This window comes from Rosa chinensis, chromosome 6 (genome assembly GCF_002994745.2).
Source record: "Rosa chinensis cultivar Old Blush chromosome 6, RchiOBHm-V2, whole genome shotgun sequence".
NCBI classification, from domain to species: Eukaryota; Viridiplantae; Streptophyta; class Magnoliopsida; order Rosales; family Rosaceae; genus Rosa; species Rosa chinensis.
Genome location: NC_037093.1, coordinates 8,239,021 through 8,264,246, shown reverse-complemented (window position 1 = coordinate 8,264,246; position 25,226 = coordinate 8,239,021). Strand labels below are relative to the sequence as shown.

At 39.4% G+C, this 25,226-nt stretch overlaps 1 pseudogene; it reads right to left on the bottom strand.

Annotated features, from left to right (window-relative positions):
- Window positions 1–6,429: 6,429 nt before the first annotated feature.
- On the bottom strand, window positions 6,430–9,840 carry LOC112170744 (annotated as a pseudogene).
- Window positions 9,841–25,226: the final 15,386 nt, after the last annotated feature.

Sequence of the window (25,226 nt, the reverse complement as noted above, 5' to 3'; positions counted from 1 at the left end):
TGTGCAACAAGGGCGACAGCACAGGGCCCCAATTTTTTTTTAATGTTTTGTGTTTACATAAATAAATGTTAAAACCTAGGGCCCCAGAGGACTAACATATACTACAATTCCATCCGACCAAAACTTACTCTCCTTTTTGTTTTTTTTGCGTTCTGTCTCTCTCCCCTCCTCAATTGAGTCAATTCCATCCGATTCTCATCGACCTCAGTACCTCACTACTCAGCCGCTCACTCTTAGGTCTGATTCTTTGATTTGTTATTTACAAATAAATTAATGTTTGCTTTAGTATTCCTAATGGTTTGATTTGGTTTTCAAATTGTAAAGGTCGTGGCTGTCTAGCAATTTTCTGGGATTCTGGGAATTGAGAAAATTGGAGGAGGAGCTGTGAGCAAACTTAGAGTCTCATCTCAGTTTGTGTGGTTTTGTGTTGAAACAGTTCGATTCAGATTGTTTGAATTTTTTTTTCCAGTTTTTGATGAATTGTTCTATCTTGATGAATTGTTTTCACTGATTTATTTTCTGCGTGTTTAGTGAAGTGATTTGGAACTTTTTGAAGTTATTTTGGTCTTCGTCAATTATCTATTGCCCCCCAATAGACCCCTATTGCGGGTCAGTAAAGGTACACAGAGCTGCTTTTCTTCTTTTTCTGATGAATTGTTGTTTACGTGGTTGATACTGAAGTCATTTGGTAGTTTCTAAAGTGATTTTGGTGTTTGTGAATCGTCTATTTTGGCTAAATGTGTTAAAAATTTCAATTTTGTCTAACAAAGCCTCTTCTGTTAATAATAGTATAGATGCATGCAGTGACAGGCGCAAAAATAAATATCTATGGGGGCAAAAAAAAAAATAATGAACAAAAAATAAACTATGATAGATGAACACAAATTATAATTATATTTCTATTTAAATACATATCCGAGAAAGCAAAAACATTCACTCAAATCAATATAATTGCAGTCATACAATTCGCAGCTTAAAAATTTCATTAGAACAGAGTACTTACACAACAAAACATACACAATACTACTCAGTACATCTATAATTATCTTTGTATTAATCCATAAATTTGGGACTAAACTGCACAAGCCTGAATGCAGAGTTTAATAAGAGTTTGGTTAAGAGAGATACTAAGATAGTAGAATACTGAGTAAAAACGAACATGAAAATTCTCGTTCTTTGTTTAATAATTGTGGGGCCAAATTGGCATCAACCTGTATACATATATTATTACTACACATAGCCAGAGTCCTAGAGACTAGACTATTGTCATTCTTATCAATTATTATTATAAATAATTATATATGTGTGTGTGTGTGTGCGCGCACGCGCGCGTGTAAGATATGAAGACAAGGGCTCAGCCCCAAAGAAGAAGAAGAACGTATAAAGTTACGGGGGCAAACCTGAAAACTAGTGAATTGCAGGTGATAAAAATCAAAATTTAACTGGGGGCCACTGCCCCCACTCATCCCTTGCTACGTCCGCCGGTGGATGCATGATAATCTATATTATGGTAATGCCCGAGTTCCAACTTGTTTAGAACATCAATCTAATCATTCCCATTCCCAGTCATTAACTAACTCCACAATTATTCCATACAGTCAGCATTTGACAGAATTTCTATATGCGTTGGATTAACTAAAAATGGTTCTCGCATACATGCTGTTAAAAAAAAAAAAAGTTATCAATAATAGAAACATATGATGAATCTTCCACACTCCTTTCCAAGTTTCATTATTTATTTACCACATACATGTTCATGTGTAAAATAAGGAATATAGAAAACAAGTCAAGGTACTACATCAGTGATATCAAATGGAAATTAAAGCAACCCAGCCAGTAGTCCTCCTGCTTTTGCTGGAGGTTGTGGGGTGGTCATTATTGAGTCTGAAAAGAGGATAGTTTGGCTGGAACGAATTCTTTCATTCATTATCCGAAGATATATACATAGGATACAAAAGAGTATCATTTGTACAAGGAACCTATCTCTATAATTAAGGAATACATATGGCAGCAAATAACTAAGGATAATCGACATCCCTAATATACAGGATATACAAGGATATACAAGATTTACTTTCTAACACTCCCCCTCAAGTTGGAGAGTGGATATCCCGAACTCCCAACTTGCGAATCATAGGAACGAAAACTTCCTTTCCCAAAGCTTTTGTAAGAACATCAGCCAATTGATTTGAAGAACTTACAAATTTTGTAACAACGGAACCATCTTGAATTTTGTCTCTAATGAAGTGACAATCCATCTCAATGTGCCTCGTTCTCTCATGAAAGACGGGATTAGCAGCAATATGTAATGCTGCATTGTTGTTGCAATATAACAATGCAAGTTTCTAATGTAACACACCTAAAACTCTCAGAAGAAATTGAAGCCATGTTAACTCACAACATGCTCCCGTCATCGCTCTATATTCTGCTTCTATTGAAGAGAGTGATATGGTCTTTTGCAGCTTTGATCTCCATGAAACCAGTGAAGGTCCAAGAAAAACACAATAACATATAGTGGACCTTCTAATAATGGGGCAGCCAGCCCAATCTGAGTCACAATAAGCCCGGAACCTGAAATCACTGTATAAAGAAAAGAATATGCCCTGACCTGGTGCATTCTTAAGATAACGCACAATACGATGGGCAGCTTCCATATGAGATTTTCTAGGCTCATGCATGAACCTGCTCAATACATGCATTGAATACGTGATATCAGGTCTAGAAACGGTGAGGTAGATTAGTCTCTCAACCAGCCTTCTATAACGAGATAGATCTTTTAACAAATCACCTTTATCAGACAATCTCAACCGTCGCTCCATAGGAGTGTCAATTGGGGCTGCACCTAGTACTAAACATGCATCCTTGATGATTTCCAAAGCATATTTTCGTTGGGAAATAAAAATCCCATGTTTAGAAGGAGATACTTCAATGCCAAGGAAATATTTCAGGTCCCTAAAATCCTTAATACGAAAGTGACTATGCAAGAACTTTTTTAAAGCAGAGATGCTCTCAGAATCATTACCAGTGATTAGGATGTCATCAACATATATCAAAAGGGCAGTAAAAGACTTTGCCTTGTTTCCTTGTGAATAGAGAATAATCGGCTTTGGACTGAACATAGCCGGCTAATTGGATGGCATCGGAAAACTTTGCGAACCACTAGCGGGATGCTTGCTTTAAACCGTACAGAGACTTGTGAAGGCTGAGCATGAAAAGAGGATAGTTTGGCTGGAATGAATTCTTTCATTCATTATCTAAAGATATATACAGAGGTTACAAAACAGTATCAATTGTACAAGGAAACTATCTCTACAATTAAGGAATACATATGGCAGGAAATAGCTAAGGATAATCGACATCCATAATATACAGGATATACAAGATTTACTTTCTAACAGAGTCCTTGTATGGTACGTTGTCTGTGTGTCTTGTCTTTCAAAGGAAATCAATATTGAGTGTTTATATCCTTGGTTAAGTCCTTGATTTGAATTGGTTAAAGTATATCTCTTATTTTTAGGCTAGAATATTATTGGTAAGTCATGTTATCTTTCCAGAAAATATGTTTCCTACTAGGTGTTAAATTGTTCAATGAAATTAATATTACCCTAATGACACGTTTACTTACTTGGAATGGAAAATAATCATGAATCGGAGACAAGTGGAATAGGAGAAGAAAGGAATCGGTATTGATTCCGGAGGAATGATTCCTAAACCCATCTCCCCCCTTCGTAATCGAATTCCTGAGTATTCAGGAATCGATTCCTGATAAATAGGTGGGACCTACACCAATTCCGATTCCTTCATGTGTTAGTAAACACATGAATTCTTTTACCTAGAATCATTCCGATTCCTTTATGTGTTAGTAAACACATGAGTGTTTTTACTCCGTAATCATTCCATTACATTTCATTCCATTCCAAGTAAGTAAACATGTCATTGTTTTAGGGGGAGTCTTGTTTGACGCATATATAGGTCGTGTAAATAGTTTTCATTTGGCCACGCTTTGCACAATAGCGCTGTTCTCTCAAGGCAAAGTAGTGTCATGATTTGATAAATCACTTGTTCCATGTCAAAGTGAATTAGGGAGTCAAAATTCCTTCACTATTCATATCATTCTGCGTATGTGAATGTCCCAAGCATGTTTCAGAATTCAAGATTGAAGAATTCGAGATAGTGGAAGCCCATCTAGAAGCTGCGAACAAATTGTAAAAGGTAGTTCAACCGGCTAGAAAGGGTTTAGCTAGAGGTGGTTGTGTCAAGAGGTATCCGAGAGGTTGTAAGTTTACCTTGTGAATTGTTTGCTATCTTATAGTGTGTGCTTGAGCACTTGGCCTTCAACAGTTAAGGTCTGCAGTTGTTTACCTCATGCTGAGGGTTTTACTGTGTAAACCAGTGGATGTGATTTTGCTCATTTTGTTTAATGCTCCTGTACGTGTGTTCGCTGATCGCTTTAAATTCTGATTTGATCTGTTTTTGTTCATTAGGGATAGCAAGCTTCTTTCAATCCCTCAGTAACGTCCAGAAAATTATTTGTTCTTAGGAGTAACTTGCATATCCCATCCCCCGACCCCAAAGGCCATGCTAGTATTTCAGTTTCTCCATCCGTGGGATCGCTAGCCACAAGTTAATGCTGCATGGACTGCAATAAGCCAATAACTATCTAATTTGGGTTTAGTGCAACTCCATTTATTAGTGTACGTTTCAACTTCCATCTCTTTCAAATTTCAATGCAACAAAGAAAGCTTCAGAAATAGTGAAGAGACTCCATCCAATATATTCATTAACAAAGAAGCACTTGATATAGGGGCATTCAAAGCGTCAAACAGATGGTTCCGCTTCTGACTGTTGATATATAAAGACACCAGTTAGAAACATAAACATTTGCAACTTTCAGACTCATGCAGACATCGTCAATGGAGGTAATCTCTCTGCACTTAGTTTCTCTATATTTTATACACGCAAAACACAATTCTTTCGAAAGCTTATAAAGGTTTGGCTGGTGAATTTCCAGACACGGTGCGGTCACATTGCTTCTTTGGTGTCCTCTGATCTAACTAACATTCCCAATCCAGATACTCCCTGCATGAGGTCTTATTTTTCTTTTCTCATCGACTGAATACATTTTTTCCTTTTTCACTCTTTAATTTGATTCCAGTGGTTATTATAGGTTCAAAATGCAATCTTGAATCATATAATGATATATTGATGTATTTGTAAAACGTTGAAGAATTTTCATGTAATAGATGTCATCCTAGCCTTCCCAACCCCTATCCGATTTGGCGTTGCTTGTACTGTAAGGTCGTCTTCTGTGGTTTGCGCGTGGGCAGCCCTATGTACGAGCATTATAAGAAGTCAAATCATTCTCTTGCTATCAGTTGCAGGTACATACATTTAACCAAAGATTTGTAGTTTCTACAAATTGATGCCTCGAATCTTTCATGCTCCACTTTTCTATAAATGCCTTCTGGTTTTGTACCTACAGTAAAAAAGATCCAGTTGTTTTTTGTTACTTCTGCAAGATAAATGCAAAGCTCATCATGTGATCCAACAATTGCAGGCTTTCTCCAAGGTGAGCTTTTTGTTTCGGCTTCTTAATTTTTGGTTTTATCTATCCTCCAAATTCCAATCACGCCTGTTTACTTGACATTTTTAGGATAAATCTTGTTCATCCAAGCTAGAGAAGCTCGATGTTATGATGGTTGATGTTTCTAATCTCATTTCTGAACCATTTCCTAGCTTTGATTTTCATCAACCAGAGGCTAAGTCATCTGTTGGCCAGGACGAGTATGCATTGGCCAAGGAAGGACTCCAGAAGATCTTTGATCGGGGGTTAGAAGCTTTAGCTGATGACCAAGTGCAAAAAGAGTTTCTCACTTATACAGCCATGCTTTTATCAGTTGATTCGTGCCCATCGCAGTTGAAGTCTAACCTTTCATCATTCACAGAAAACCTCCCAGAGGAAACCTCCACTTTTGTTCAAGCTAAAAAAAAGTTGAAGGTGGTCTCTGACCTATCAGCTTCACTTACCCACAAGAAGTTTATGCTCCGGCAACAGAGTTCCAAGTATACTGAGATGAAGAAAGAAAGTATTGCCTCAGAGGAGAAAATTGCCAACCTAAAGGCCAGGATTCAAAAGTTGGAAGCTTCTCTAGCCACAGAAAAGAGAAACAAGGCAAAGATTGATGAGGTTTTGGATTCCATCGAGACACAAGTAATCACTGCCAGAGATGGATTGGTCTCAGACTTGGCACAAGTGTCTGCCATGGAGGGAACAACCCAAGCTGCTAACCTAGTAGCTCAACAACAGTCGGCGTGGAATAGCTTAAGGACTACATTTACCAAGTTTGCATGATGTATATCGTAATATCGGTACATCCTAGTTAATCCTTAAATGCAAAATGAAGGAAGACAATGTTTAACAATCCTTTGTTGCTTGTAGTTAGACAAACTGAATTTTTTTTTTTTTTTAATACAATAGACAAACTTGTTTAATCCGCAATAGGGGACAAAATCGTGAAATAAAGGAAGGATATTTCTTAGAATTCAATCTTTGAATTTTATATATAACTCATATCTTATAAGAGTTGATTACACACGATTATGTTTACCATTATACTATCAAATCTAAGCATCCAATTCTAGTGCAGTTATTTCCAAAAACTTGTGGTACTTCCTAGTACATCGCAAGCACGCTGTTCGCACTCTAACTTGCCCCACCTTGCATCAACTCGTTCACAGGGGAAAACCACTTTGTTAAGGCTGTATCAGTAACCCATACATTAGAAATCAGAAGAATAAGTTTGCCAAAGATGTATAAATCATATTCAGGTCAAAGCTCGGGGTGTACGTCACATAGCCATTTAATTTACAGGACCAAATTGAACTTGTGTATTGAGCTTCCACCAGCTTGAGACCAGGCAAAGCATTGACTTAACATCAGATCTTAGACATTGGGAGAATAAGTTACCTTCTGTTGACAGTATTATGCACATGACATAGCCATTGGGAGAATTCAGCATGAGATCCAGCCTGTACAGGATTTGATCTGCCAAACATGTTGCAAAAATACATCCAGTAGATTCAAAAATAAATAAAGGGAGCCTTTGGGAGATCATTTGGTAATAAAGAACCCTATAATGTTGTTGAAACTTAGGGAAGCAGCTAGTGACCACCAAAAATGATGAGCTTCAATAAAGATGAGACTCTGTACCTCAGAATTTCTTGAAAATGATTTGCACATTCCTTGCAGGGGTACATTCGTGATAGTATTGACATCTGCATAAACAATGGAATCCTGTTAGAATGAGTTCTTCCACTACATTATCCACTTCACATTGCTCCTAAAATTAGTCTGATGACTAAACAATATATTATTACAGGGGCTTCTTGTGAGATGAATTTCCAACATAGAAGCAGGAAGAAGTGCCCATGTACTACAAACATACTTTTTCATACAGAACCAGTCCTTAAAATCCTGACGAACCTCCATCCAAAAGCAACAACGATTTAAGAAGGTTAATACAATTATCACTTCCCTTTAGCTTCTTACACTCCAGATCGCGAGGGTAGAAAAAATAAAAAAACATTCAGTTGAGGGCTAATATCATAGTTTTACAAGAAAAGGATTCCAAAACTAGACTTACATCTGTAAAGTTTTACTTTCCATTTCAGTAATGAAATATAATAACTAGTGGAGAGAGAGAGAGAGAGAGAGAGAGAGAGAGAGAGAGAGAGAGAGAGAGAGAGTAGCGTACCAATTCTTTTACATCCTTCTTCTGTTGCCTCGTTGGATTATCCGGATACTGAAAAGTTCAAAAAAAAATTAAAAAGTTCAATCTACAATTAAACAGCTAATTACTACCATTCAGTATCTTGTATCATTTCATTAAGTGCATAAGTGATGTAATTCGTGTGAAGCTACATTCTGAACTTGCCTGGATGCTTTCTCCTTTTAATTTTCCGTTGTTTATTAATCAGTATTGAGAACAAAAGTGAAGTCTCTCAAACTTGCCCAACTCAAACCTGATCAGTGAAAAAAGACCCTTTCCAGACTTCATACGGAAAGAAAGAGAGAGGTTTAACAGGACGAAACAAGTGAAGATACTTTAGTGATATAGTCTGGCTATAGGCTATAGGATAACATTGTGCTGCAATTACACGAGGTAGTGGGTGCTAATCTAGGCAAGTTCAACTGTTCAAGTCACAAAATTCAAATGTAACAACTTGATAGGATACTAAACAGTATAAACTATTCCCCTTACCTGAGCAGCAAGAGTGTGAAGAAAAGTCCAAGTGGCTCTTCCGAGCCCTTCTTTCGTCACAGGACCAGCCGAGCCCTGAATACAAAAACACTATTAAAAATTATAGCATTGAAGCAAATAACTTTACAGCTAACTGAGTCCCCAACACATTGCAATGCAATCACAACTCGATATCGGGAAACCTCTACATAAAATTCTCTCTCAGGACTTTTATCAAACAGGTGATATGCACAGCTTACTAACCCAGAAGACAAACCCAGAAAAACCAAAGAAAGCCGCAAGATTCAGATTGAAAAGGAGTGCAGGGGATTGTGAATGAGGGTGATTACCTTGTTGTTGATGAGATCTTGGGGTTGGAGATGGGTGGGGTCATTCTGTGATGGGGAGACTTTGGAGGAGGAAGAGATGGAGATTGAGGGGGTTTTGGGTGTGGGGTGAGGAGGTTGGGGTATGAGATTAGAGAGGTGGGTTTGAACTGAGTTTGAGAGTTTGGAAGAGTGCCTGCAATGGATGCTCGGACATTTTCAGAGATAGGGAGAAAGAAGAAGCGAGGAACCAGAGAGCGGGAAAAAGGTTTATGCTTATGAAAAAAGCTTATTAGGGCCTGTTTCGGGTGCAGAGCTTATGAAAAAAGCTTTTTCATGTATTTGCAACTCCCCTATTTCAGTATATTCTAGAATAGTCTAGATTCACAGATTAGACTAGATTCATAGATTAGTCTAGATTCATCTTATTTCAGTATATTCTAGAATAGTATTGTAATACCATAATCAACCCTATAAAAAGGGTCATGCTTTTGTACGTAATATACAAGACGAATACAAAATCTCAATTACTTTTTCAACACGATGCATGTAATCTTTTAGATCTAAATAGAAAGCTACATGGTCTGCTCTCTGTTAAACTCATTATCTTTCTAAAGTTCTCATCTATATCTTTCTTCTTTACTTTCAATATATGTTTGGAGAGTTACTGTAGGTGTGAGAGAGATGAATTCCAACAAACTGTCCCCGGAAGCAGAATACAACTCAAGGTTAATGAGGTGTGGTCGAATGAGCAAAACTTGTGAAATCCCAAACTTTAACAACCATTTTGGCTTGCTACCACCGGTATACCAATCCAATTCCGACATATTGCCAGTACCGATACCAGTGTACCGATAAGTGATTGAAGTAAGAACCGGAAAATTGTTAGCTTCCTCTTCATCTACGGAGCTGCAGACGCCATATATATCTTGTGATAGTTTAATACGACTGTAATCTCTATCTTCTTTGCATGACTGTTTTGGCTGTTTTGGATCTCCTCTTCATAAACAATTAGTAGTTTTCTCAATCAGAGGATCCAAGATGTCGCCATAGTAATAAATATGGCAATTTGTATCTGCATATAGAGAGGCAAAAGCAATCGAAGTCGGCATGGACCCTGCAATCCACGAAGTTACCTGAACACATGAGAACTTTTCATTCCATTGGAAAAATTGAATCATTGTTAGGTGACAAATATTGCAGTTCAAACTCCAGTATATCAAATAATTTTTTATTTTTTTGTCAGACAGTATCAGTAATTAAACATGAATCTGCAAGTTTCCGAAGAAGTATCATGAAATGGTGTGCGATAGCAATCCATTACATATGCATGACACAAAATATGGAATCCAAGTTAAGACCTCAGATGCCTTATATATGGTCATAGATGCAAATAACTCTTGAGTACCATTGAGCTAGCAATCAAGTAAATGGTGTCTTAGCTAAAAGCTTGAAAAGCTAGAAACTTTTACTTGCTGCCATATTACAAACAGTGAAAGCTATTTCAAAATCATACTCTAAATACAATCTAGTAATCTACTAGCTCAAGTGCCTAGAAAGGGGAGAAACATTCATGTGTAATTAATAGACCTGGTTAGAGAGGGAAATTAAATTGATCTCAAACTCAGGGCAATATGCATTTATAAGAACTGAGCATGACATATATCGTTTGTAACCAAAATCATGCCAAAACAATTGGTAATCTGATTGGTCTCGATCTTCTCCAATAGTTCCAGACTTCCAGCAGTAAATTTGTTGTTATAACTCTACGTTTCACAAATATGTTCCTGAATTCTTTCTAAAAAGCTCAGTGAAATATGGTATGTATTAGCCTGTTAGGATTTGATCATCATTGTTAAAGATTCAAATTAATTAAGATCAAATACTCTGATATTCTAATAATTTTGCAATCATTGTTAACAGTTTATATGTTGTTCAGATATGAGCATAGGGGGTCAACTAGTCATTTTACAGGACTTGAAAACAGATCATGTCCATTAATTGTTGCTTTTTACCTTTCTGTACGCACAATTGTGCATTACTTCATGGGTGTTTGAGAATAGAGTCTCTGATTTAGAGTACTTTCTTGTACCGGGTTTGCCTGATATGATCATAGAGATCAGGTCCTCAGGATCCGGAACTTTGAAAGGTTTCACCATTTCAGTCCAAATGGGAGGAGCTGAAAGGGCCTCATATGAAGAACTCGAAGCACCATGTCAATTAGTACAGTAAGGCAGCATAACACAACTAATTCTGGTTTATTCGCCCTACTTCACTATGCAACAAAGAAAGTCTAAGTTTCATGAGAGCAAGCTCAGTAGACTTTGTTTTCCTAGGAAGATTGTGATCTAAGTGGTTTTGTAGCTAGGAATTCTGAAGGTAGATAAACGTGGTAGTCTTGGTTTGAAGTAGCTGCACGTGCATTTTGAACTATATATATGTAGTTGTACGATATGAAATTAAGCTCAATGAGATTCATATAAAATATGCATGTCTGCAGGATTTCCTAATTTCTTTGCCGCTATGATATCATATTTTGTTCTACCGAACTGCCTTTACAAATCCTTAAAACAACCAAGATTGAAGTGATAAACTAATACACTCTCTTAACATAACTAATAGAGCCATATGTTTGGTTTTTATGATCTAAAAGAAATAAACTCAAATGCAGTATGTTGAGACCTTCAACCAATTACACGAGACTAATAGGGAATACCATATGAATGCAGCTAGAGCTCTTCCCAACCAACTAGCAGTATCAAAGATAAACTAAAGATAGCTAGAGCCAGAGAGTCATTTTGTCAAATACTTAACAGGCAAAATACTCGTGTATTTCTTCTCAAATAAAAAGATAATGGAGGACCAAGACAAACCATCCAGCCAATAAATGCTGCAAATGTACATAATTTTTTTTTTTTTTTTTTTACCTATTAGAACAACATAATCTGCTATCACAATGCAAATATATCTTAAAAATTCATCGACTTTTCAGTTACCACTGACCACCAAGAAGTTGTAGGTATCGACTCTATTTTACCATCCTTCTGAGCATTACATGCATCACTGGACAGAATTTCTTTACAACAAAGATATTACATGATGGTGATTCCATTTTCTTGCTTGAATGCAAGTAAATAACTTAATATATGATTTCAACATAATCTCCAACCAAACTAAAAGCCAATTGGAGTGTATGCATTCTCCTTTATAACCAAGAAAAGCAACCATTAAACTAGAACTGTTTTGCCATCCTTCACAACAAATTAGTGAAATGTACCCTTGACAAATATCGGTACCAAGGAGTAACCAAAAAAGGTTTTCTGCTCAATGTCAAAATCAATACTTGATGCACTATCCCTAGATAAACTTCTCACCAAGTATAAATACTGGCAAGGTGTGGTATGGATTTCAAAAGCACATAACTGCCCTATTTATCATTGTCAGCAGAATGGCTCTTGGTCAGGTTTAAACTAGGGATGCCAACAGTTAAACATCCAAAAAACAAGCAGAAGAAGAGGCTCCAAGAAAGAATAAAGTTCTCTATGATCAGCAAATTTTCATTAATCAAAATATGTAGACTTATCAATTTAATAGGATCAAGGAAAAGATGGATACAGAAAGAAAGAGATATGTCAACATTAATACCTGGGCATCATACATCACAATGCCTGCATAAACAACAGTCAAGCCAAATATTGAATCCTCCAGCCTGAAGGGTTGACTTGAAATCAAACTCTTTGCCATACAAAATTACATTAGTGAAAGGCTTGGAGAGCTGACCATTACACCAGCTGCAACCAAAACCTTTATAAAAACAAACAGATGCCAAGATTTCTTTCAGTTACCATACCATCAATACAAGCCAACAACAATTGAAAATTATGAATGAAAGCACAAAACTTTAGAGATACCCGGAATTAGTTTTGACCTTGTTATGGGCAAGTTGAGCCAATTCATCTACTAACTGAGCTTTCAGGCAAAAGCAATTACAGTGAGCATTTCCTCCATCATAGTTTTGATATCTCAGGTGGTCAACAACACCACCATGAAACTCTTCCAACCTTCCTGCTTCTGTAGATAAAACCTTGAAGGACCAGTTGACCAAACTCTTCTATCTAGCAGATGGTGTGACACAAGTGAGACAATTGCACACTGACTCAACTGCAGATAAGATCTATATAGTTAACTAGAAACATGACCATTCGAATCTGCTAAACATTATAGATTAAAGCTTGAAGGAGCTGAGATTGAAATATAAAGCTTGAAGAAGCTAACAATTTAAACTCAAGGTTCGAATACAACACATTACATTAACATCAAAATTCAAAATTTCATTCAGTTCTTCAACACAAGGCTACATCCAGGTGATCTTCTTTATTTCGGCCCCATATCCTATCCTCTCCAATTCTAAAACTCCAATTGGCTTTTCAGGCCAGTCAAGCTGATCCTCTTCCTCTCCCACAGTCATTTCAAACCTTCCATAACCATTCATCCCCCACTTTGGTCCCCAGTTGTTCCTAGTCCACAGTTAGATCTCTGTTATATGCAATGTTTTAAAAGGTTGAGGCGTAGCCGAGGCATTGCTGGGAGAGCCTTAGCAAGTCGTTCGCCTTGAGGCATAAAGCGTAAGCCTTAGTGTAAATGAGCTGTATTGATGTAATCATTAGTCTTATATATGGAATATGTATTGTAACCAAAAAAACATTATAAATTGCCTTGTCATCCATTCATTAGTCTAATAATATCATGCATTACCAAAGTTTTAAATTTCGGTTTCGATTTCGGGTATTTCAAATTTAAAGAAATTTCAGAGAAAGTTTCGATTTCGATGGAAATTTCAGTTAAAAATAAAGAAATCACATTAATTGCATTTATAAAATGATATTTTTGAATGAAACTTTTACATAGACTAAACTAACCTATAATAAACTTATTTACAATTTAACCTCTCTAAAATTATACATAAATAATAGAATTGTGATATTTAATATTTTAATATGGACGAGTAATTAACTAAAACTGTAGTAAGTTGCTAAACTAGTGTTTTTATCTATATGTAATTATAAATGTTCTGTATATTGATAATGTGAATGTGATTTTTTTTTTTTTTTTTTATAACTAGAACCCGGTGGGAGGTTTGTCCATCACGTCTTTTTCACTAATAATTAGGAAAAAACAACCGGGGGGGGGGGGGGGGACGTAATACCAAAACTCCGTGAATGAAAATGAACAAGTACAACAAAAGCATAAAGTATTAGTAATAAGAGCTACTACGATGTGGTTCGATCCATGTCGTTGAACTGCTCTCATTTAGTATCATACAATACTACTCCCAAATACATGAATTTTGGAAATGATTTTGGTACTTTATCACATGGTAATATATGTGTGTTGATCTCTTCCCGCATGCAATTTATATATCGGATATTGTGGAATTACCCAATATGGTGTTTCATTGCAGCATACGGCATTTAGGACGACGAATGATCAAAATGGCCATATATGCTTCCACCTTGTGAGCTTGATCCAATTTTGTAAGTACTTTCTGAGGTAGAACTCATTTCATGATGAGGATAATGACAATGGAATGGGTTAGGGTTATCACTATATTGAGTTCTTGTGTCCATTGAGCCAAGACTTGAAGAAAGTGATTCAAACTCATTTAGAGACAAATGGCTATCGCGTCTTCCTTGTGCATCCCTAGCTCTAGAATTGTATTTACAATTTGCACCATGATAAGTAGTATGATCATCACTACTATATTGGTTGTAGTGCCATGATTTGCCACTCCCCCTGTCATTTCCATAATTCGCCTCACAATTGGTAGCTAATAAAAGCAAAGAGGGTTTTGTTGTATTCAATTCCAACTTGATTGGGAAAAAAAAAATCAAAATTTCATCAGTGACTAACGAATTTCACAGAAATTTTGGTGTATATTTTTTGTGTTAGATATTTAAGAAATTAAAATTTTGGCAGAAATGTACGGAAAATTTCATGAACTCCTGACAGAAATGATATAGCATATGAATTTCGTTTCGGTATTTTAAATTTATGAAAATTTCGACGGAAATTTCTGCAATTTTGGAGAAACTTAAAACCTTGTGCATTACATATAATCTAGTTGATAACAATAGTCAGTCCATGATGTGATAAGAAAATTGATTCAACATGCTACATATCTCCCAAGAAACCGATGTAATCGCCTCCCAATTTCATAGTTCATTATTGGAAGTTAACAAAGCTCACAACTAAAATAGAGTCCTAGACTTCCTCTACTCAAAGACCAAAGCTCTCTTACTTATGTCCTTCTATTTTTCATGTAAAAGCCGAACTAAACCAAACTGTACGAATCTAATAGATGATAGATTTGCAGGTGATTAAATATATATCCAATTAACTCGAGCTATAGTACTGGAAATGTATGAATCAAGATGCATACAGCTACAACCCATATAAATTAACAATCCAATTCGCTTACCAGTTACCCCCAAATAACTTCTCAAACATTGCGAACGAAAAAACACGTTATGAAATACGAATCAAACATTGAGACGAAACCATCCAAAGAAAACATCGAAAGTTGAGAGAAAATTCACACCTTACACTCCTCTTCTTCAAATCAAAATACAACCCTCCAACTCCCTTCAAATCGAATTTCTTTCTTGCCCCAATTCTACAAGTAGTCTCCTTTAAAACCAAATTCTTGAGAAAACTTATGGGCTCTTCATGATTTGTTCAAATTTTCGAGCAAGGTATTGGGATTGTCTACTTTGAGAGTGAAGGAGTCGGGGAGGAACCAGAGTAATTTCTGCTTGGCTCGTCTAAAGACATGACCTAAATGAATTTGGTTTCTGAAAACATCAAAACGACGTCGTTTTGGTGCTAAAAAAATTAAAAAAAAATCTCAGGCGTTCACCCAGAACGCCTTATAACGCGCTTTCCACGCTTTTGCTGTCTTTAGCAACGCCTTGAGCGCCTCAGCTGCAAAACGAAGGCATTTTCCTCTGCGCCTCGCACTTTCTAAGCCTCAGGCGCGCCTTTTAATACATTGGTTATATGCAGTGATGATTACACAGTGCCTCCGCTGTGAACCATAGAAACTGCAGTAATAGCAAAAACTGGGAATCTGAGCTCCATAGTCGGGACAAAACTTGTTCTCACAAACTCTGGGCCAATCGCCTCTCTCCATTGCGCTCGGTTTCTCCAGAAAATCATAGCATTCCACCTCCTTCAGTGTCACAGTCCTTCCAGTTATAGCAGGGTATTCCAAGACTTTATGAGGCTTCCAGGTGCCAATCAAAGGCCCACATTGCATTCCCGCCACCAATTCTTCTCTCCCATGAAACGGTTCCCAATCCTTCACAAACACTCTTCTTCCACCACCATCCTTGAACCTGGGCCAGTCTTCATAAATTAAAACCCCTTCATATTGTGCAAAGTTGAGGACATTTTCCATGTAGGAGCGCCCCCTTAAGCTAGTGATCACATGAGGAATAGACAATTCAACGTGTATTCCAGTGATGAGTTTGATCTTGACTTGGAGAAGCTCTATGATGCAGTAACTATAGCAGGTCCCTCTTCCTTTGGGTTGCCAAAGCATGCTATCTGCGTTGTTCCCTACTTGTGTTGTTGTCATAACGTCTCTATAACACTTTGAAGTGGAAAAGGTAGAGCAGAATCCCAACCCAATTGGGAGAGGAGGAGAAGTCTGCATCAATTCCATTTTAAAAGCAAAAGTTAGTCCATAAGTTCTCCCAATAAAGCCCACAACTGACACAAAGTCTAATTATCAATTCAAAATACTCATAAGTAGCCCACAATTTAACAAAACAAATATGTTTAGTCATAAATTCCCCCAATTCTTAAATGCCATAGAGCCCACCCTCATATGTTTAGTTATAAATTCCCCAAATTCTGAAAGACTACCTATTCTTCAATGTCACAGAGCCCAACATGCTGACATAGTTTAATTATTGAGTTTTTTTCCATTTACCCTAATTCTAGGGTCAATCTTTCCACTTACCCCAGCAACTTTTTTTAATTCCCCCTTACCAAAAACACTCTAACAACTTGTTTGTTCGGTAATTCCAATTTTTATATATTTTGGTTTACCTTTTTGCCCTTTTCTCAACGACCCAGCCTCCCAGCAAATTATACTACCCAGTTTTCAAATTTCAAGGGAAGGAACTGAGAGAAGCTTCGCTTGAGAGAGAAGCTTTGCTTCTGGTTCTGCTTAGAGAGAGAACGAAGAGAGAGAAGCTTGAAATGGAGAGAGAAAGAAGCAATCTCGCTCTAGATTTCAACTATTATGCATCTCAGTTTGAATTCTTTCTTTGATTTAAATTCGGTCTCATCTATTTTTTTTTTTGGATTCGAGTTTTCTGTTCATCTTGATTGAATTTGACTTTTATTTTTAATCTAAGTTTGTTTTCCTATACTGTTTGTTATTTCCGAATCATTGTACGTGGTAAGTTTGGTATGTGTTTCATAATTTTGATCTTTGATTTGGTTCGATTTGGTATTTTCTCATGATTATAAGTTTGTTGTGCTACGTTTGATCTGTTTCATTGTGCTAAGTTTGTGTGGTTTTTGTGTTGAAACAATTCGATTCAGATTGTTTGAATTTTTTTTCCAGTTTTTGATGAATTGTTCTGTCTGGATGAATTGTTTTCACTGATTTATTTTTTGCGTTTATAGTGAAGTGACTTTGGTCTTCGTCAATTGTCTATTGCCTCCCAATAGACCCTTATTGCGGGTCAGTAGAGGTACACATAGCTGCTTTTCTTCTTTTTCTGATGAATTGTTGTTTACGTGGTTGATACTGAAGTGATTTGGTAGTTTCTAAAGAGATTTTGGTGTTTGTGAATTGTCTGTTTTGGCTAAATGTGTCAAAATTTCAATTTTGACTAACAAAGCCTCTTCTGTTAATAATAGTATAGATGCATGGATAATCTATATTATGGTAATGCCCGAGTTCAAACTTGCTTAGAACATCAATCTAATCATTCCCATTCCAAGTCATTAACTAACTCCACAATTATTCCATACAATCAGCATTTGACAGAATTTCTATATGCGTTGGATTAACTAAAAATGGTTCTCGCATACATGCTGTTAAAAATAACAAAGTTATCAATAATAGAAACATATGATGAATCTTCCACACTCCTTTCCAAGTTTCATTATTTATTACCACATACATGTTCATGTGTAAAATAAGGAATATAGAAAACAAGTCAAGGTACTACATCAGTGATATCAAATGGAAATTAAAGCAACTCGGCCAGTAGTCCTCCTACTTCTGCTGGAGGTTGTGGGGTGGTCATTATTGAGTCTGAAAAGAGGATAGTTTGGCTGGAATGAATTCTTTCATTCATTATCCGAAGATATATACAGAGGTTACAAAAGAGTATCAATTATACAAGGAAACTATCTCTACAAGTAAGAAATACATATGGCAGTAAATAACTAAGGATAATCGACATCCCTAATATACAGAATATACAAGATTTATTTTCTAACACTCCCCCTCAAGTTGGGAGTGGATATCGAACTTCCAACTTGCGAATCATAGGAACGAAAACTTCCTTTCCCAAAGCTTTTGTAAGAACATCAGCCAATTGATTTGAAGAACTTACAAATTTTGTAACAACGGAACCATCTTGAATTTTGTCTCTAATGAAGTGGGAGTCGCACAAAATTAAAATCAAGCCTAGAAGGAAGAACATCAAGATTGACCATCCTGAGGTGTGTGAAAAGGAACATGAAGAAGCCACTTTGAAGATTGAAGAGAAACTCATTAAAGACAAGAAAGCTGATTCATTCATCACATCGATATCCATGTCATGCATGCCTAATTGTGTTCAAGATCGATCAACCAAAGGAGAAATCAATGCCCATTCCTTTTCAAGTGGAGGAGTTCAAGTTTCAAGATCCTTATCCTAAACTTGTTTACGGTATTGGATTCATGGTGATACCTTTTAAATTCGAGAATATTGAATTTTATTTCCGATTTTTATTTAATAAGGTTTAATTAGGTTTCCTAGTTTTAGTCTACAATAAATTGGTCATTATGTTTTCTAGTTGTATTAGGTTTATATTATGTGCCCTATATAAGACAACTCTTATATTGTAATTTTATTCAAGTTATCAATAAAAAATCAAATATTAGAGAAGTTTCTCTATGTTTCTTACAGCTGTGTCCGTAATTGCTAGTGGATTATAGCTCATCTCATATGGCTTTTGACGCTTGACGGAGCCTCTTACTATCGTGTTCACGCTTCCCGCATCACTTGTTTGACTCATATATAGGTCGTGTAAATAGTTTTCATTTTGCCACGCTTTGCACAATAGCGCTGTTCTCTCAACGCAAAGTAGTGTCTAGATTTGATAATTCACTTGTTCCATGTCAAAGTGAATTAGGGAGTCAAAATTCCTTCACTATTCATATCATTCTGCGTATGTGAATGTCCCAAGCATGTTTCAGAATTCAAGATTGAAGAATTCGAGACGAGTGGAAGCCCATCTAGAAGCTGCAAACAAATTGTAAAAGGTAGTTCAACCGGCTAGAAAGGGTTTAGCTAGAGATAACCGTGTCAAGAGGTATCTGAGAGGTTGTAAGTTTACCTTGTGAATTGTTTGCTATCTTATAGTGTGTGCTTGAGCACTTGGCCTTCAACAGTTAAGGTCTGCAGTTGTTTACCTCACGTTGGGGGTTTTACTGTGTAAACCATTGGATGTGATTTTGCTCATTTTGTTTAATGCTCTTGTGTGTTCGCTGATCGCTTTAAATTCTGATTTGATCTGTTTTTGTTCATTAGGGATAGTGTTAGGGGCCGCACTTGTAATGCCGCAAGCAACCTTGTCCAGGGTCATTAGTTAAGCCTTTGGTTGGTTTGCTTGCGTGCTAGGGATGTTTTGGAAATTTACAAATTATGTAATTTATTTTATTTAGCAATTAGTCTCCTCGGCCTTTTTCATGTTTCCTCCTGCCAGGTTCATGTAAGGCCGATATGCTCTATAGGGAGGGGTTCCTAGTCGGCATAGTTTGGACTACGGAACTAGTATAGGTAAGCACATGTACTTTTGCCTCCCTTACCGTCTTACCATCAATAAAAGAGGAATTATTCAATCATCTGTGCCCCGTGAGATTGTTCTCTGATCTTTCCTTTCGATTATTCATTGTTCTTCGTGGTTGTCCCAACATTCATATAATTGTGTTCTTGCTTGTCACTAGCACTATTTTAATATCGTGTGGCTTTCATTGTTCCTTGCAAGGTACTCACTTGGCTGACTTGCTTGCTAGCAAGTGCCGCACGGTCCGCTTTGCGCATTGCAAAGTTCGGCCCGTGACAGTTGGTATCAAAGCCAACTCGGCTCAAGAAGCTCACTACGATGACAGGGAAGATGACAAACCAACAAAGATTCGATTGGTATGACCAACAACTCGGAGAACTTGCGGGAGTGCCTGATAGGTTGATTGATATCACTAATGTGTTGGACCGCGTCGACCTAGATGAGTTGGCGGCGCGGATGGTAGAGGTGGAGAGCCTGAAGGACCGAGTTGTGGCCCTTGAAAAACGTAAAGCTCGAGGTAGTGGAGGGGAGAGAAATGAGGAAGAAACTCCTGTTCCGAACGAGCAAATGGGGGCGATGAGTGATGCCCTTGACACACTCCAGGTGACCGTGGACAATATGGCGGAAGATGTCCGAGCCACCATTGATGCTTTCAGAAACGAGCTGGTGGAGATGAATACCAAGCTCAACCTGACCATCCGTGCGATGGGAAACCAGCCTGTGACGGACTACAGGAAGGTAAAGATACCAGAACCTCAAGCTTTTGGAGGGGCGCGGGATGCCAAGGAGCTTGAGAATTACTTATTTGATATGGAGCAATACTTCCGAGCAGTGAAGCCAGATTCGGAAGAGGTGAAGGTGAACATGGCAACAATGTATTTGTCAGGAGATGCTAAACTATGGTGGAGGACCAAGTATAATGACATACAAAGAGGGGTATGCACCATTGACACTTGGGAGGATCTTAAGAAGGAGCTCAAAGCTCAATTCTTCCCTGAGAATGTAGAGTACATTGCTAGAAGGCAACTAAGGGAGCTCAAGCACACCAACAACATCCGAGACTTTGTAAACAAGTTCTCGGTGCTCATGCTTGACATCCCAGACATGTCAGAGAAGGATCGGTTGTTCTATTTCCTGGAAGGCTTAAAGCCATGGGCGAGGACAGAACTTCAGCGACAAAGGGTTCAAGATTTGGCCTCCGCACAGGCTGCTGCTGAAAGGTTGACGGACTACACATTCGAGGAGAACTCTACCAAGAAGACTCAGCCATTTTCGAATGTGAATGTCAACAGAAATATAAGGCCTGGACCGGGTAGAAGTGGGGGAGCGGAGTCCAAATTTTCCAACTCAGGAGGAGGGGACAGGAGAGCAGTGAATGCGAGGGACACGGCAACGTCCAAGCCTGTTGCTTCGACAGGGGTCTTCACCCCTCGACCTTTTAATCCCTCAGGCTATGTTCCAAAGCCACTAGCATGCTTCTTATGCAGAGGACCGCATAGAGTGAATGATTGCCCTCATAAGACTGCCCTCTCTGCCCTACAGGCTCATATTCACACAAAATAAATGGAGGATCAGCAAGAGCCAGAGGAGGAACCTAGTCACATGGGAGCCCTGAGATTCTTGGGTGCGGTGGAGAAGCGACCACAATCACCTAAGAAGGCCCAGGCTAAAGGCTTGATGTTCATAGATGGTAGTATTAATGGGAAAGTAGCCAAGAGCGTGATGGTTGACACAGGCGCTACTCACAACTTTGTATCAGAACCTGAAGCACGGAGGTTGGGGCTGAAGTTGGAGAAGGATGTTGGCCGCATGAAAGCTGTGAACTCTAAGGCCTCACCTACAACTGGACTATCTCAAGGGGTATCACTCAAGTTGGGTCACTGGCAAGGGAAGACTGACTTCGTAGTTGTCCAGATGGACGACTTTGATGTCATATTAGGGATGGAGTTCTTGTTGGCGAACAAAGCTATTCCCATTCCTAGTGCCCAACACTTACTTATTATGGGAGAAAGACCGTGTGTGGTTCCGGCAAGAATAGAACAACCAAGTGAACCCCGTCTCTTGTCCGCCCTCCAGTTCAAGAAAGGCGTGAAGCGGCATGAGCCTACCTATGTAGCAGTTCCCCTGATAAGGGATGAGACTAAAGGAGAAGTGATTCCGAAGGAGATTGAAGAGGTATTGGAGAGCTACGTAGATGTGATGCCTCCTGAACTTCCCAAAGAATTACCTCCAAGAAGGAGTGTGGACCACGAGATCGAACTGCTTCCGGGGGCCAAGCCACCTGCAAAGGCACCTTACAGAATGGCTCCCCCAGAACTGGCGGAACTTCGAAAGCAACTCGAAGACCTGCTCAGGGCGGGATTCATTAGGCCATCTAAAGCCCCCTTTGGTGCGCCCGTGCTGTTCCAAAAGAAGCATGATGGAAGTTGGAGACTGTGTGTGGACTATCGGGCTCTCAACAAAGTCACGGTGCGCAACAAGTACCCGATCCCTCTGATTGCAGATCTGTTTGACCAACTCAGTGGTGCCAAGTATTTCACAAAGTTAGACCTCCGCTCGGGGTACTATCAAGTTCGTATTGCAGAAGGAGATGAACCCAAGACAACGTGCGTCACCCGCTATGGCGCCTTTGAGTTCCTGGTGATGCCGTTCGGGTTGACCAATGCGCCAGCCACATTCTGCACTTTGATGAACCAAGTCTTCCACGAATACTTAGATGAGTTCGTGGTAGTCTATCTGGATGACATAGTGGTGTACAGCTCTACCCTAGAAGAACACGTAGAGCACTTAAAGTTGGTGTTCCAACGGTTGCGGGACAATCAGTTGTATGTCAAGCGCGAAAAGTGCTCCTTCGCGCAAGTGACCATCAAGTTTTTAGGTCACATTATTGAAAGGGGTCAAATCAGGATGGATATGGAGAAAGTAGAAGCCATAAAGGAGTGGCGAAACCCCAAGAATGTGAAAGAGCTACGTTCTTTTCTTGGGCTGGCTAATTACTACCGACGTTTCATTGAGAACTACTCAAAGAAGACGACCCCTTAACTGAACTCTTGAAGAAGGGAGTGACATGGGACTGGAGTACTAATTGTGAGAAGGCCTTTCAAGATTTGAAGAAGGCCGTGATGGAAGATCCGGTCCTTGCCTTACCCGACCTGAACCAGCCATTTGAAGTCCAGACAGATGCTTCTGACTTCGCCTTAGGGGGAGTTTTGCTGCAACAGGGGCATCCTGTTGCGTATGAAAGTCATAAACTCTCGGAAGCTGAGAGGAGGTACGCGGCTCAGGAGAAGGAGTTGCTAGCCGTAATTCACTGTTTGAGGACATGGCGACACTATTTGCTGGGGTCAAAGTTCCTTGTGAAGACAGACAATTCTGCAGTCAGCCACTTTCTGACCCAACCGAAGTTAACTCCAAAGCAAGCCCGATGGCAAGAGTTTCTCGCTGAGTTTGACTTCCATTTTGAACACAAGGCTGGGCACACAAACCAAGTTGCTGATGCTCTAAGTCGCAAGTCTAACCTTGCCACCCTCAAGGTGTTGGCTGCTTTGTCGAGCAGCATCATTGCCACAGACATCAAGCAGCGTATCAAGGAGAGTCTGGATAAGGATTCCGTGGCGCAATCCCTCATGAAAATGGTGAAGGAAGGGAAGAGCCGTCGGTTTTGGATAGAGGATGGCATATTGATGGCCAAAGGAGGACGAGTGTTTGTTCCGCGAGCTGACGGACTGCGAAGAATGCTCATGAGGGAGTGTCACGACACCCTGTGGGCAGGTCACCCTGGATGGCAGAGGACCCACGCACTCCTCAAGCAAGGTTACTACTGGCCCCAGATGCGAGACGATGTCACAGAATACACCAAGACTTGCCTAACATGCCAGCAAGACAAGATTGAGCGCCAAAAGACTCCAGGGCTGTTAGAACCACTGTCTATTCCGACTCGCCCATGGGAGAGTGTCTCCCTTGACTTTATTACCAACCTCCCGAAGGTGGGAGACTTATCAGGCATCCTGGTGGTGGTTGACAGGTTTTCAAAGTATGCCACCTTTGTGCCAACCCCAAAGTATTGTTCGGCGGAAGACACAGCCAGCCTCTTCTTCAAGCATGTTGTAAAGTATTGGGGTGTGCCTCAGAACATAGTCAGCGATCGAGACACTAGGTTCACGGGAACATTCTGGACCGAGCTGTTCAAGTTGCTCGGGTCTGAGCTCAACATATCTTCAAGTTATCACCCACAGACTGATGGGCAAACAGAAAGGTTCAACGGGATGTTGGAGGAGTACTTGCGCCATTTTGTTCATGCCAATCAACAGAATTGGGCGCAATTGCTCGATGTTGCACAATTTTGTTTCAACTCGAAGAAGAGCTCATCCACCAACAAGAGTGCTTTTGAAATTGTCACTGGCCAACAGCCTCTCTTGCCTCATACTGTGCAAGAAGTCTACAAAGGAGCAAATCCGCGTGCTTTCAACTTCACAAAAGAGTGGAAGACTAACGCTGAGATCGCTCAAGCCTACTTAGAGAAAGCGGCAGGGAGAATGAAGAAGTGGGCAGATCAAGGCCGCAAGCCCAGGGAGTTTCAAGCAGGGGATATGGTCCTTGTCAAGCTGCTCCCAGAACAGCTCAGGTTCTTGCGTTCCAGGGACAAGCGTCTATTCAGGAAGTATGAAGGACCGCTCCCCATCATTTCTAAAGTGGGGAAATGCTCCTACAAAGTCGATATTCCCGCCTGGATGAGAGTTCACCCCGTCTTCCACGTCAGCAACCTCAAGCCGCACCAGCCAGACCGTGAAGATCAAGTACGCAACCAGCCTGTTCGAGAGCACGTTGACATCAGACCCCCAAAGCCGAAAGAAGTGGAGGAGATCCTAGCAGAGAGAGTGACCCGAGTGTCAAGGCGGCCGTGCCAGCAGTTCCTGGTCAAGTGGAAGGGTCTTGGAGATGAAGAAACCAGTTGGGAGAACGCTGAAGTCCTGAAGAAGAAGTTCCAGCAGAAGATTGAAGACTTCAAGATCAAGGCAGTCGTCGAGAGCGCCGACAGCTTAAGTGGGGGAGGATGTTAGGGGCCGCACTTGTAATGCCGCAAGCAACCTTGTCCAGGGTCATTAGTTAAGCCTTTGGTTGGTTTGCTTGCGTGCTAGGGATGTTTTGGAAATTTACAAATTATGTAATTTATTTTATTTAGCAATTAGTCTCCTCGGCCTTTTTCATGTTTCCTCCTGCCAGGTTCATGTAAGGCCGATATGCTCTATAGGGAGGGGTTCCTAGTCGGCATAGTTTGGACTACGGAACTAGTATAGGTAAGCACATGTACTTTTGCCTCCCTTACCGTCTTACCATCAATAAAAGAGGAATTATTCAATCATCTGTGCCCCGTGAGATTGTTCTCTGATCTTTCCTTTCGATTATTCATTGTTCTTCGTGGTTGTCCCAACATTCATATAATTGTGTTCTTGCTTTTCACTAGCACTATTTTAATATCGTGTGGCTTTCATTGTTCCTTGCAAGGTACTCACTTGGCTGACTTGCTTGCTAGCAAGTGCCGCACGGTCCGCTTTGCGCATTGCAAAGTTCGGCCCGTGACAGA